Genomic DNA, 15461 nt, shown 5'->3' on the forward strand with positions numbered 1-15461 from the left:
CCTTAGTGAATGGTCGCCATGAGATCCCCCAATTTTTGAGCCGAAGTCATGGGACTTCCACGTAGTTCACATCAAATAATTCAGTGGAAGTCACAACTTTCCGACGTCAGACCTCCCAAATTTTATGAGTCATACATTGACCGTGGGTAGCGTTTATCATGCAACTGCCATTGATAGAAGACATGAAAATATTAAACTTTCTATATTTTCCTTTAATGGCTTGATTTAAATTTTGGATCTTATCCAAAAGGAGATATTTCAATTTTAAAATTTGTCTCATCATTAATTTTAAAAACTCATACTTTGTTTGTTTGTATGTTTGTCGGATTCATGAAACTCTTGTTATTATATTAATAATAATATACATACTGATTATTTGTAATATATCATATACATCATAAATAATAAAGGATAATCGAGAGATAATTAATCCATATGAGCCATATACGGATCCATGTCCAGAACCTAGGTAAATGTAGGGATGCAAATCCAATATTACATAAGTTTTCAATATTTTACATGTATTCGATTTTCAAAACACCTTTCGAGGATATGGGCGCACCAAATTTAAATCTTGATCTCCCAATTAATATAATATTTACATTAAATTTTCATGGCACATTGGGATACAAATTTAGGGATGAGAACGAACCATAAACTAGGTCCACTTTTAATTACCCAATAATTAAAAATACAACATGTAAAATATCCTAGCATACACCTAGCAAATTGGTCGTGTCTCTCGATTATCTTTTTACCATATAATATCAAATATTATATTAAATCGATTCACATATTATCTATAAATCATGTATTTTATAAATTATCACTAACTGTCATAATTAATAAGTTAAATAAACTTTTATTTAACTTCAATTAATTATATTTCTTATAAAAATTATTTTTTATATAAATAATTAAAATCTAATTCTAATTATTTATTTCATGAGAAAATTCCGCGATTTAATCAAAATTTATTTTTCGTGGAAAATTTGATCAATTTTCAGAAAATACCAATTTTGACCCATAAATTCCAAAAAATTGGAAAACAGAGTCCTCGTCTACCAGAACTGCCCGAGCCCTCGCCCCTGCTGCTGGAACAGTTCGGATAGTGGGTTGTGTGCTGCCAGAAAAATTTGGCCAGCCCCCAAAAAAAATTTTATTTAAAAAAAATGCATGGGCAAGTTGCGTAGCGCTGCTCAGGCGTGCTACCCTGAACTTTTATGTGCAGCCACGCAGAAATTTTTTTGTTTCAAAATTTTATTTTCAGGGGTGGCGTTTTCCTGGAATTTCAAACGCGGTTAAAATAATAAACTCAAGATAATTTTGAATTCAAACATACGATTGAGAATAGTCTGGCTTTAATACCACTGTTGATGTACCGTTTTCTCACACACAAGTCGCAGCAGGAAGATTTTTAAAATTTTTTTGACGTTCAAAACAGTTTTTGGACGTCGTATGTCATAGGGTGTTAAGTTTTTTTACCCGCACATTCATAATGATGGACACCAAATCAATTTGGGGTTAGTGGAGATGACATTTCTTGTATATCCCTACGACCGGATCTTTCTTCTCTTGATCATCAAATCCGGTCCATGATCTGTGTTGCTCTCTTAGATCGCACTAGAGAAGCCAAACAATTCGTGTGTTGAGGCTTGATCGTCCGAATTTCTAAAATCCAGAGCCAATGCAGCAGCCCGGGGCGCGGCCGTGGAAATAAGTGGTAGCTGAAATTTTTCAATAAATTTGTTGTGATAGCCGAAGCTTGCTTTGGAAAGGAGGAAGGCTTTTGTGTGTTTTTTGTGGATAAAAATTCTCGTATTATATGCCCCCTAATAGTATATTTATAGAGTCCAATCAGGGATGACAAATTTTCCCATGAATTCGAGGCCCAGCGAGGAAAACCCGAAACAGGGACGAGGATTCACGATTTTTTCGGGTTCGGATACGGAGATTTTTAAAAATCACCGAAGTAGTTCGGGAGGATATGAGATTACTATCCTCGTCCCCGAGCCTGTCCCAAAACTAATATTAATAATAAAATAATAATATTATTAGTATTAATAATATAATATTGATATTAATATTATCACTAATAATAATATATAATAATAAGTTTTGGTTTGTGAAAATTCCCGAATCCTCTCTCGTCTTACCTCATTAATATTTTTGAAACGGGGATGAGGACATGGATGAGGATTTGATCCCCACGGTTTCGGGTTTGGAGATTTCTCGGACTCAAAAAAGCGAGGATCGTGGTAGGTATGGGGGTGGAGATGGAATTCGGGGATGGCAAATCCGCGCCGCCCCATTGTCATTCTTAAGTACAATTCTTGATGGGATCAAGAATCCCTCTTCCATCAGGACTCCTTAATTCTATTATAATAAAATTATCATATTATCATCATCATCATCATCATCATTATTATTATTATTATTATTATTATTATTATTATTATTATTATTTTATTATTATTATTATCAACAACTTATGATAATGCATGATATATTAACAATACATATATACACATAATTTTATATATTCATATTGTAATGCCCGAGATTTTTTCACTGTCAGCAGACATTAATTAATTGACAGAATTGAGATTTCAGGAGCTAAAGTAAGACGGGAGTAGAGAAGCCTAGCACCGGTGCATTACAAGAACAAATATTTTACAGAATGTTTGGCGCCCGAGCGGTAGAAAAAGACCGCCCGAGCGCCAGTGCACCAAAAGTTTAGTACTCGGACAGAACGTCTGGCGCCCGAGCGGTAGAAAATGACTGCTCGAGTGCCAGTGTACAACAAATATAGTGCTCGACAGAATGTTCTGTGCTCGAGCGGTAATTTTTAACCGCCCGAATGCCGCCTGATAGACATGAAGAATAAGACATGTGTCCTAGCCATGCAGGATATATATATATATATATATATATATATATACACATATATATATATATATACCTTCATTTCCCTTCATTCCATCAGCAAGAATCGAGAGAATTCAGGGGAAATCTTCAAAGCTTCATCCAAGCTTAGGAATTTGGTTTGGCAAGAATTAACCAGCCGATTTTCAATCCGAATACATTTCTGTAATCCTCCTGTCAAAGGCTTCACAAAGATGTAAATTTTATTCAGTTCCTACATGATTTGAAATTAAGAATGTTGGAGAAATCAGATATGATTAATATATGGTGTTCCTAAGATATTAGACATCGTATAATCGAAACAGAATCGAAGAACGGACACCGTATACAATTGTTATGATTTTCAGATATGTTTTATTGAGAATATACAGATTTGGTATTGGAATTGCGATTATTGATTGGTTATGAATTGTTGAGATTAGCCATGTGTTTTTATCGCCGGTATCTCGAGATTGTACCGTTATGCCGTCGACAGTTAGCTAGACTGAATATTGATCAGATTCAGTATTTCATTGAGTTATTTGTGATATTGGGGTTCTTGAATATTATTCCAGATTGGTATTGAAAGCTTCAGAACCGATAGAAGAACGAGCAGAACTACGAAAAGAAAGGTAAAAATCAATATTAACCGGGAAATATGACTCGAGTTAGATTTGACTTGAGTTTCCCAAAACCACAGAATTGTTTGTTATTTTTTTAATACCTTGTATTACTTGAATGTGAATGCTATTTCTATTGATTTATAGAAAAGCAGAGAATAGAAGATAGATATCGAGAACGAGTCATTGGCAGAGGTGCCTAGACACTGGATGTTTGGTTTATATCGATGTGCTTAGAAGTAGATTTAATTCTATTGCAGATATTCGATATAATATGCCAATGTTCGGGAACCGGGATCCCTAGACTAGACTAGAGATGAGTCGAGTCAGAGATATGAGTTTGATTTACAGTGTTATATCATTTCATGTTTTCAGATTTGATACATGTTATTGATAATTGTTATATGCTTTTGTATATGTTTATATGAAATGCATGTATACTTGGTTTATACTGGGAATTATATTCTCACCGGAGTTATCCGGCTATTGTTGTGTTTGTATGTGTGCATGACAACAGGTGGGACATGATCAGGGTCGAGAAGAGGATGAGAGATTGAGTTTAGCGTGGAGATTCTGAAAGGGATCGATTTTAGGTGCCCGAATGCGCAACGGAAGCAACAAATTTTCGAAAAACATATTTTGTAGCATAAAATTTCGAGCACCTCAATACTAGTGTGTAGCAAATACAAAAACACCAAAATGTCATACATAGGGTGTTTATAGAAATGTCCTATCAATCTTAAAAGATTGATGATGGCTCCAACTAAGGTGTAAACACCTTAGCTCTTGAATGGCAAGACAATCTTCAAGCTTCCCTTTGAGCCCACCTTGCTCAAATATTAAGCCCACCACCAACTAGCTAGAATCACTCTAATTTTGCACTAGAAAAATTAGAGCATTTTTCTTTGAGAAGTGTATTGTTTCTCAACCATTGAAGAACAAAAATTGGAGAGAAAAGAGATGTAAATTTCGGCCATCTAGTGTAATAGGAGAGAAGGAGAGAAACATTTTTCTTGGTTGGGAAAAAAGCAAAAGCAAAAAGTTGCATGTCATGCCTTGGATATTGAAAAAATTGCCTCCAACCCTTCACCTCCCTTGCATGCCTTCTACTTGGGCTTGTAACAATTACAAGGCCCTTGGACTTTTATTTAAATGTCTCATACACTTTTGAGACCATTTAAACTTTACTTGATTTTACTCAAGCCCACTAGTTTAATAATTATTTCTAATTGGGCTCTACAAGGCCTAATGTTATTTCATTAATCCAACACTTGAATTAATTTAATTATTTGGAATCTACTAGGTCCACGAGTGTTTAATTAACTCAACACTTGAATTAATTTAATTTAGTCCATAATAATGTATATGAAAATCACAATTTTCAAATATATTACTCGTTTGGCCAACTTTTAATTTAGGAACACTTCCTCAAATAAAAAGTTACGTTCTCCTTATAGAAGTCATACTTCTATTTTCCGTTCAACACATTGAACTATTTTACTTCTCAACGGGATCTAGAAAGAAAGTACTTGTGTGGCCCTCAATGGTTCATTGATACAACTAGCCGTGGGTTCACATCTCCATGTGATTCGGACTAAACATGTCCTTATATGAGCATACCCCAATTGCTTCATTCTTACTTATCAACTCCTTGATAACAAGAACGTCAGAAGTCAAGTCTGATAGTACCCAACCAATCATGTTAAACGCCTAGCAGCATCGCTTACATGATTCCCTAGGTATCAAATGATAGTGCCTGCAAGAACCATTCAATTATGGTTAGCGTACAGTACGGTCCCTTCAACTCATATATCCCGACCGATTCGACAACCATTGGTTTATCGAGAGTTGTCAATGAATCGATACTATATGTCATGTTGTAGTTGCATCGATGGTGTAATCTATGAAACCCCTTTCATAATTATCACCATACTCTGATCAGAGATTTCATACTACATACACATAGAAAATCCATACCCGAAGGTAAGCGGTGAATCCCCGACTACTATGCATCGACTCCTATATGTTTCGACAAAACACCCAACCTTGCCACCTGATGACCCCTTGAGAGTCGGTAAACAAGTCAAAGTGTAATGCTAGCACATAGAGTCTCAATGTTGTCCCGGGTCATAAGGACTAATGGTGTACAACCATAAACCAGGACGTTTCCACTCGATAAGTGAGAACCACATGGAAAGTCCTTTATGGAGGGTTGTTCAGTGCACTCTAACAGGAGCATCTATCTGCATGCTCGGACATCACAATGTCCCCTACCAATGAAACATGGTACTTACATCGCAGATACTAGTCTCGAACTCGAGCGGCTTATATCCTTCTTAGGGGCGGCTGAATCGACTAGGAACTGTTTAGAATATACAGTATTCCAAATATGAGCTTCATGATACTCATCATATGAGCATCTCATATTCTTTCTACTATTTGTATATTCAAAAAGATGTGCCAAAATAATAATTTCAAATATTATTAAAATAAAGACTGTTTATACATAGAGTTTCATTGTGAACACTCGGCCAACACTTGGCTCGACGGGCACCTACTCTAACAGATTCGGACCCAGAAATAGAGTTGGTTTTCATTACTTGATATGTAGTGAAAGAACATTAGTTTTTATGATATACTGTTGTACAAGACTTGTACTTTACTTTGAATGTTGTATAAAATGGATTATCTTATGTTCCGCACTTATATTTTTAAAAAAAATTTAGACCCAGTTTTTAAATGATCCATTTATTCCAAAGATGATTAAGAAATGAATGAGCGTCTGGGTCCTCACAGCAGGGTTATTAAATGATCCACTTATTCCCGAAGATGATTAAGAAATGAATTAGCGTCTGGGTCTCCACAGCAGGTGGTATCAGAGCAGTAGGTTCCTTAGAGTGAGATAGAAGAGATTGAGCGGGGTAGATTGAGTTTTCTTTCCTTGCTTTTGAGATGCTAGCATGTTTTGTTTTATTGCTTTATATAATACATGTTTACCTGATTATTTGATTTGATCGGAAACGTGTATTATTTGACAATGAATCAGAACCGATTCTTGATCAAAGGTAAGATGATCAGAGGAGGACTGAGATAGATTTGTCAGATTTGATTATAACCCTTTTGATAATCAGATATGTCTCCTCGAAGAATCCCATAACAGGTTAGTATCTCAGCTAACCCGATGGATGTCACAAAAACACCGATGGAAATGCTACTGAAGAAATTTCAGTCGTTTAAACCGTCGACTCTAAAAGGAACTGAGACATCAGTTGAATGTGAGAGCTGGCTTGATGATATTGAAATTCTGTTTGATTCATTGGATTACTCAGATGAATGAAGAGCTAGACTGATTGGGCACCAATTGCATGATGTGGCCAAGAATTGGTGGCTCACGACCAAGAGAGCGTTGGAGCATCGAGGTACGGTTATTACTTGGAACATCTTTAAGACCGAGTTTTATCAAAGATTTTTCCCAGTATCATACAGAAAAGACAAGGAAGTAGAGTTTGCCAACCTGAGACAGGGTCAGTTGAATATTGAAGAATATGTGGCCAAGTTCTCTACCTTGTTGCAATTTGCTCCACACGTTGATGAGAATGATGAAGCTGTTGTTGATCAGTTTATCAATGGGCTGAATCCTGAGATCTTCACATTAGTGAATACCGGGCGACCAAATAGCTTTTCTGATGCTTTGAATAGAGAAAAGGGAGCCAAAGCGGGCCTGATTATGCAGAAAAGAGCTTTGTATGTTGCACCAACACCGAGACCACATCAACCACCCTCGACTCAATTCCACCAAACCCCTCCCAGATTTGAGAGTTGTAGTAGCAGCAGCGGGAAGAAAGATCAATTGAAAGCTAGAGGAAAACAATTTAAGAAGTCTGGCAACAGTTCTTCTAGCTCCAGTGGTTCCCGACAGAGTTATACCAGGGCTTATTGAAGAATTTGTGGTGGAAGACATCCGACTGAGCAATGCCAGGGAGTTTTTGGTAGTTGCAACATCTGCAGACAGCAGGGACACTTTGCCAGAGTTTGTCCACAACGAGGGTATCAACGATCCCAAGGAGCTGAATCATCTGGATCAGTGGCTCAGCATGATAGACGATCATCTGCTGTTCCCTCTTTCCAGCCAACACCTGCTCAGTCACAGCCGAGGCCAGGAGGAAGCCATACTGTTAGCCAGCCTCCTAGACAGCAGGCCAGAGTATTTGCTTTGACTGAAGAACAGGCCCATGAAGCACCTGATGATGTTGTTGCAGGTAATTGTTCTCTTTGTGGTTACCCTGCTTATGTATTCATTCATACAGGTGCATCTCATACTTTTATTTTTGAGAGATTTGCATTGATACATGCATTGCCTGTTGAGTCTTTATCTGCTGTAGTATCTGTCTCTTATCCTTTGGGGAAAGGTTTGATATCAGTGAATTCTGTTAAACATTGTATGCTACAGTATGACGGGAATGAGATTGAGTTAGATTGTATTGTACTTGGGTTGTCTGATTTTGATTGCATTATTGGTATCGATATGCTGACCAAGTACAGAGCCACCGTAGATTGTTTCCAGAAGATTGTAAGATTCAGACCTGAAATAGCTGATGAATGGAAATTTTATGGTAAGGGTTCTAGATACAGAATTCTTTTGATATCTGCGTTGTCTATGACTTGACTATTACAGAAAGGAGCAGAGGGATTCCTTGTGTATTCAGTAGATGTACTGAAGTCGAGCCCTTCATTGGCAGATTTGCCAGTGGTATGTGAGTTTGCTGATGTCTTCCCAGATGAGATTCCGAGTTTGCCTCCAGTCAGAGAGATAGACTTCAGTATTGAATTGATACTAGGTACAGTTCCTATTTCAAAAACTCCATACAGAATGGCACCGATTGTAACTGAAAGAATTGAAAGATCAGTTAGAAGATTTACTGGCCAAGGGATACATCAGACCGAGTGTTTCTCCTTGGGGTGATCCAATGTTATTTATCAGAAAGAAAAACGGTTCAATGAGACTCTGCATTAATTACCGGCAACTGAACAAGGCTACGGTAAAGAAAAAATATCCATTGCCTCGTATCGATGATTTATTTGATCAGTTGCAGGGTTCTTCTGTTTATTCCAAGATCGATCTGAGATCTGGATATCATCAGCTGAGAGTCAGAGATTCTGATATATCGATGACAACATTCAGAACCAGGTATGTTCATTATGAGTTTATAGTTATGCCGTTTGGTTTGACGAATGCTCCAGCTGTATTTATGGGTCTGATGAACCGTGTGTTTCAGAAGTATCTTCATGATTTTGTGATTATTATCATTGATGATATTCTGATATATTCAAAGAATTTGAATGATCGTGATGAGCATCTGAAAATTGTTTTGAGAACTTTGAGGGCTGAGAAACTGTATGCCAAATTGTCGAAATGTGAATTTTGGCTGAGACAGGTTGTGTTTTTGGGACATATCATATATGGAGATAAGATTTCTGTTGATCCTAGCAAAGTTGAGGCTGTGATCAGTTGGCCGAGACCGACATCAATGCCAGAGATACGCAGTTTTATGGGTTTAGCAGGCTATTATCAATGATTCATTAAAGATTTTTTCAGTATTGCTAAGCCCATTACTCAGCTGACTCAGAAGAATGCACCATTTGTTTGGTCAGAGGAGTGTTAATCCAGTTTTATAGAATTAAAGAAAAGATTAACCAGTGCTCCGGTGTTGACTATCCCGTCAGGTAATGGTGATTTTGTTGTTTATTGTGATACTTCTCACAGAGGATTAGGTTGTGTTTTGATACAGCGAGGACATGTCATTGCCTATGCCTCAAGACAATTGAAGCCACATGAGACTCGCTACCCAATTCATGATCTTGAATTGGTGGCCATCGTCTTTGTTTTAAAGATTTGGCAAAACTACCTACATGGTGAGAAATTTGATATTTATTCTGATCACAAGAGTCTGAAATACTTATTTTCACAGTTAGAACTGAATATGAGACAAAGAAGATGGCTTGATTTATTGAAAGACTTTGATTGTGAAATCAAATATTATCCAAGAAAGTCAAATACAACAGCTGATGTACTGAATCGAAAGGTATGTTCTTTATCCTTATCGACGATTGGTGTTTCGAATTTGATTGAAGATTGATATTTGTCTGGATTAGTATTTGAAACAGATTGTAAACCTTTGAGATTATATACTGTTCAAGTTGAACCAGAGCTAATTTTGAAAATTAAAGAAGCACAAAAAGTTGATCAGAATGTTCAGAACTCGATTTTGATGGTCAGAGCAGGGCATCAATCCGAGTATCAGGTTCGTGATGATGTATATATGTGAACAATCGTCTTTTTGTGCCCGATGTTTCAGATTTGAAACGACAGATTTTATCAGAAGCGCACAATAGTCGATTCAGTATTCATACTGGTGACAGAAAAATATATAATGATTTTAAAAGACAGTTTTGGTTGAAACAAATGAAAGCAGATATTGCAGAATTTGTATCCAGATGTCTGAATTGCCAACATGTGAAAGCAGAACGAAAGAAACCAGGAGGTTTATTGCATAGCTTGTCTATACCAGAGTGGAAATGGGATCAAATTTCTATGGACTTTGTGACAAAGCTACCGCGATCCTCCAGAGGTTGTGATGCGATTTGGGTCGTGATTGACAGATTGACCAAATCAGCATGTTTTATTCCGTACAAGATGACGTACAGACATGACCAAATGGCAGAGATCTATGTCAGAGAAGTGGTCAGATTGCACGGAGTGCCGAAGTCGATTGTATCAGCCATGATCCTCGGTTTACTTCGCACTTTTGGCACAGTTTACAGCAGGCTCTAGGTACGAAGTTGCATCTGAGTACCGCATATCATCCTCAGACCGACGGACAGTCAGAGCGGACTATCCAGACATTAGAGGATATGCTTAGAGTTGTAGTGCTAGATTTTGGCACTAGTTGGCAAGATTCTTTGCCACTTTGTGAGTTTTCGTACAACAACAGCTATCAGACGAGTATAGATATGGCTCCGTTTGAAGCTTTGTACAGCAAGAAGTGCAGATCCCCTCTTTATTAGGATGATATTTCTGAGGTACCTGAGATTAGGCCTGACATGATTAGAGATATGAAAGAGAAAGTGAAGCTGATTCAGAAAATAATGAAGACAGCTCAAGACAGACATGCCAAATATGCCAATGTTCATCGTCGAACGTTGGTATTTGAGGTAGGAGACAGAGTATTTCTGAAGATTTCTCCTTTCAAAGGCTGTTGTCAGATTTGGCAAGAAAGGAAAGTTGTCTCCATGTTACATTGGGCCGTATGAGATTCTAGAGAAGACAGGAGATCGTGCCAATCGACTCGCTCTACCTCCATCATTATCTGGAATACATGACGTTTTTCATGTATCTTTATTACGGAAATATCTTCCTGATACATCTCATAATCTTCAGCCAGACGAGGCCAAGCTTGATGAGACTCTGAGTTATTTTGAGAAACCGATTCAGATTCTTGATCGTAAAGAAAAGCAACTCAGAACGAAGACTATGCCGCATGTGAAAGTTTAGTGGAGTCGTCATGGTATTGAAGAAGCTACTTGGGAGACTGAATCAGACATGAAACAGAAATTCCCAGAGTTATTTCATTGATGTGAGTTTCCTGTTTAGCTTCTGTTATACATTTCTTATTTGATATGATTTGACTGCCTGTGATTTCGGGGACAAAATCATATCTTAAGGGGGGGAGAAATGTAATGCCCGAGATTTTATCACTGTCATCAGACATTAATTAATTGACAAAATTGAGATTTCAGGAGCTAAAGTAAGACTTGAGTAGAGAAGCCGAGCGTCGGTGCATTACAAGACCAAATATTTTATAGAATGTTTGGCGCCCGAGCGGTAGAAAAAGACCGCCCGAGCGCCAGTGCATCACAAGTTTAGTACTCGGACAGAACGTCTAGCGCCCGAGCAGTAGAAAATGACCGCCCGAGTGCCAGTGTACAACAAGTATAGTGCTCGGACAGAATGTTCCGCGCTCGAGCTGTAATTTTTAACCGCCCGAGCGCCGCCTGAAAGACATGAAGAATAAGACATGTGTCCTAGCCATGCAGGATATATATATATATATATATATAACCTTAATTTCCCTTCATTCCATCAGCAAGAATCGAGAGAATTCAGGGGAAATCTTCAAAGCTTCATCCAAGCTTAGGAATTTGGTTTGGCAAGAATTAGCCAGCCGATTTTCAATCCGAATACATTTCTGTAATCCTCCTGTCAAAGGCTTCACAAAGATGTAAGATTTATTCAGTTCCTACATGATTTGGAATTAAGAATGTTGGGAAAATCAGATATGATTAATATATGGTGTTCCTAAGATATTAGACATCATATAATCGAAACCGAATTGAAGAACGGACACCGTATACAATTGTTATGATTTTCAGATATGTTTGATTGAGAATATACAGATTTGGTATTGGAATTGCGATTATTGATTGATTATGAATTGTTGAGATTAGCCATGTGTTTTTATCGCCGGAATGTCGATATTGTATCGTTATGCCGTCGGCAGTTACCTAGATTGAATATTGATCAGATTCAATATTTCATTGAGTTATTTGTGATATTGGGGTTCTTGAATATTATTCCAGATTGGTATTGAAAGCTTCAGAACCGATAGAAGAACGAGCAGAACTACGAAAAAAAAGGTATAAATCAATGTTAACCCGGAAATATGACTCAAGTTAGATTTAACTTGAGTTTTTAAAAACCACATTCTTGTTTGTTATTGTTTTAATACCTTGTATTACTTGAATGTGAATGTTATTTCTATTGATTTATAGAAAAGCATAGAATAGAAGATAGATATCGAGAACGAGTCATTGGCAGAGGTGCCAAGTCTGTGGCAGAGGTGCCTAGACACTGGATGTTTGGTTTATATCGATGTGCTTAGAAGTAGATTGACTTCTATTGTAGATATTCGATATAATATGCCAACGTCCGGGAACCGGGTTCCCTAGACTAGACTAGAGATGAGTCGAGTCAGAGATATGAGTTTGATTTACAGTGTTATATCATTTCATGTTTTCAGATTTGATACATGTTGTTGATAACTGTTATATGATTTTGTATATATTTATATGAAATGCATGTATACTTGGTTTATACTGGGAATTATATTCTCACCGGAGTTATCCGGCTGTTGTTTTGTTTGTATGTGTGCATGACAACAGGTTGGACATGATCAGGGTCGAGAAGAGGATGAGAGATCGAGTTTACCGTGGAGATTCGGACCCAGAAGTAGAGTTGGTTTTCATTACTTGATATGTAGTGAAAGAAGAGTAATTTGTATGATATACTATTGTACAAGACTTGTACTTTACTTTGGATGTTGTATAAAATGGATTATCTTATGTTCCGTACTTATATATTTAAAAAAAAAATTAGACCCAGTTTATTTAAATGATCCACTTATTCCCAAATATGATTAAGAAATGAATTAGAATCCGGGTCCCCACACATATAAAGTGTATATGTTTATATTAATATATTTACAAATGCACATTTAATACATACATAGACATATTAATTAAAATAAAATAAATATTATTTAATTTATTTTATTAACTTATTATTTAATTAATTTTAGACCGCTATAAAATATTTTACGAGAATTTGTAAACATATTAGTACTCACCACTACTAGTACTATCATTAATTAGTAAATTTTAAATTTACTAAATAAAAAATTCTGAACTCATTGTAATCTCGATCGACGATACGACAACGCCGATGTATCAAGGATACAATTCTTATTCATATAATGAAAATTGAAAATTTCGAAGATCAAAATTTTCACTTATCATATTGGGCTGCTGGCAGTTTAATGAACTTCTTCACCAAAACAGACAGTTCTACTCTCCTTCTTTAATTAACAATTTAATTACTTTCCATTTCTTCCATCATATGAAATCAGTTTATAAACGTCTTGTTTGATCTCTATCAAACTATAATTGTCAAATTCAACTCCTTGAACTTTGACTTTCTCAACGAAAACACATAATCGGATACTTGTGTGTCTCTCAATGGTTCAGGGATACAGCTAGCCATGGGTTCACATCTCCATGTAATTCTGAATAACATTTATTCTTATTCAGACTTATCCTAATTAGTCTCATTCTTTTCATAAACTCTTTGATCAAGAATATCAGAACTCATTTCTGATTGCAACCATCAGATCATGGTAAGAGCGTCTAGTATCCATAATCCCCTACGTATCACTGATAGTGCACGCATAAAGATTAAGTTATGGTCAACGTATATTACGGTCCTTTCAACACATATATCCCGATCGAATCTGAAATCATTGGTATATTGAGAGTTGCATATGAATTCGATAATGATGTGTTTTATCTTTGAGTACTAATATCAGCATGGTATGTGCAACTAGGAAAACACATTTCCTTAAAGCACATTTCTTGCTCTGGCCAGAGAATTTTTTGAACTATTAACTCATCAGATCATATAAGATATCTTTACTCGTAGACAAAAGGTGAATCATTGACTACAATGTATTTGCTCTTATGCATTTCGAAACTACGCCCAACTTCGTCACCTGATGACCCTCAATGGAGTCGGTACGTAAAGTCCCTACATTATCTCATGTCAAAGGACTAATGATGTACAACCATAACTGTAGTGCTCAAATTCAGTACACGTATAACTCATGCATTTAATTAATTATTAAGGCATTTATTTAATTTTAAAATGAGTTTTAGTCATGCATGACTTATTTAAATGCATTATTTTAAATAATTTAAGTTTAGGTGATGCACGTTAAAATGTTTTTCGAGTTTCATGTTTCAGGCGATTATCTAAGACGGGATCGAGGAAAGAGACCGGTGACGATTTTGGCAATTTTTTAAATTTGGTATTTTATTTTAAGTTGAGAATGAGGCGTTTTAAATGATTTATCTAGTTTCAGCATTTTTAAAGCCTAAATTATTTAGTTAAGCGAGTTTAGAATTTTAAAATTTTTAAAGTCTAGCACATGTACATTTTATTTTAAATTAGAGATTTTGTTAAAGTTAAGGGAGAGTTAGTATTTTAAAATTAGTGCTAATTGATAATTAAGCAAATTTTACTCTCCCTAATTTACTAATCACATGCACACACACTTTTACATACACTAAAATCGGCAAAACACACACATACAACCACGTTTCAGATTTCTATTATTTTGAGAGGAGAGAAAAACATAGGGTTCTTCCCCAAGAGAGCAGCCGCCCTTCCACTTCTTTTCCAGCACATTTTCGTTAGTTTCTTCAAGGAATTCAGTGCCACCTTCGTCCCAAATCGTCTCTCGCATCCTTCCCGTGTCGGTATCGTCATATCGGTATTTCTAATCATCAAAGGCACGTATATTCTGTTATTTCTGTATCGATCTCGTCATATTATGCGTTGTGTTGTTATTTATGAATAAAAATACATGTGAGATGTGTAGAAGTTTGAGTAATTATGTTTAGATCACTTTTGAAATCATTTTTGGATCAAAAATCAAGTTTTTTATGTCTTTTTAAATAATGCGATTTTCAATCGTGATTCTGAGAAAACTTTCAACATGAAAATTGTAGAACTTTTTAATACCTTCGATTTGACAGTAAAATCGAAATATTTGGATAACAATTGAGTGAGTTATGATGTTCTTCGTGAGACTGCTCAAACTGCGTTTTTCTAAAAATTTTATTATTGATGCGTTCTTGAAGTTTTATGGTTGTAGACTTCGTTGGGATTGACGGGTGATTGCTGCTGCGTTAGGTATGTTGTTAATGCTGTTGGGATGGTCATTGACGTTTTCTTTCGCGTCGTTAGGCACTTGGGAGAACGAGTAGTCGCGAAAACTATTTTGGTGTCGAAATTCGAGTTATGAGTTTTATTGCCTTGCGTGTGGT

This window comes from Primulina tabacum, chromosome 7 (assembly GCF_025594145.1).
Source record: "Primulina tabacum isolate GXHZ01 chromosome 7, ASM2559414v2, whole genome shotgun sequence".
Taxonomy (NCBI): Eukaryota; Viridiplantae; Streptophyta; class Magnoliopsida; order Lamiales; family Gesneriaceae; genus Primulina; species Primulina tabacum.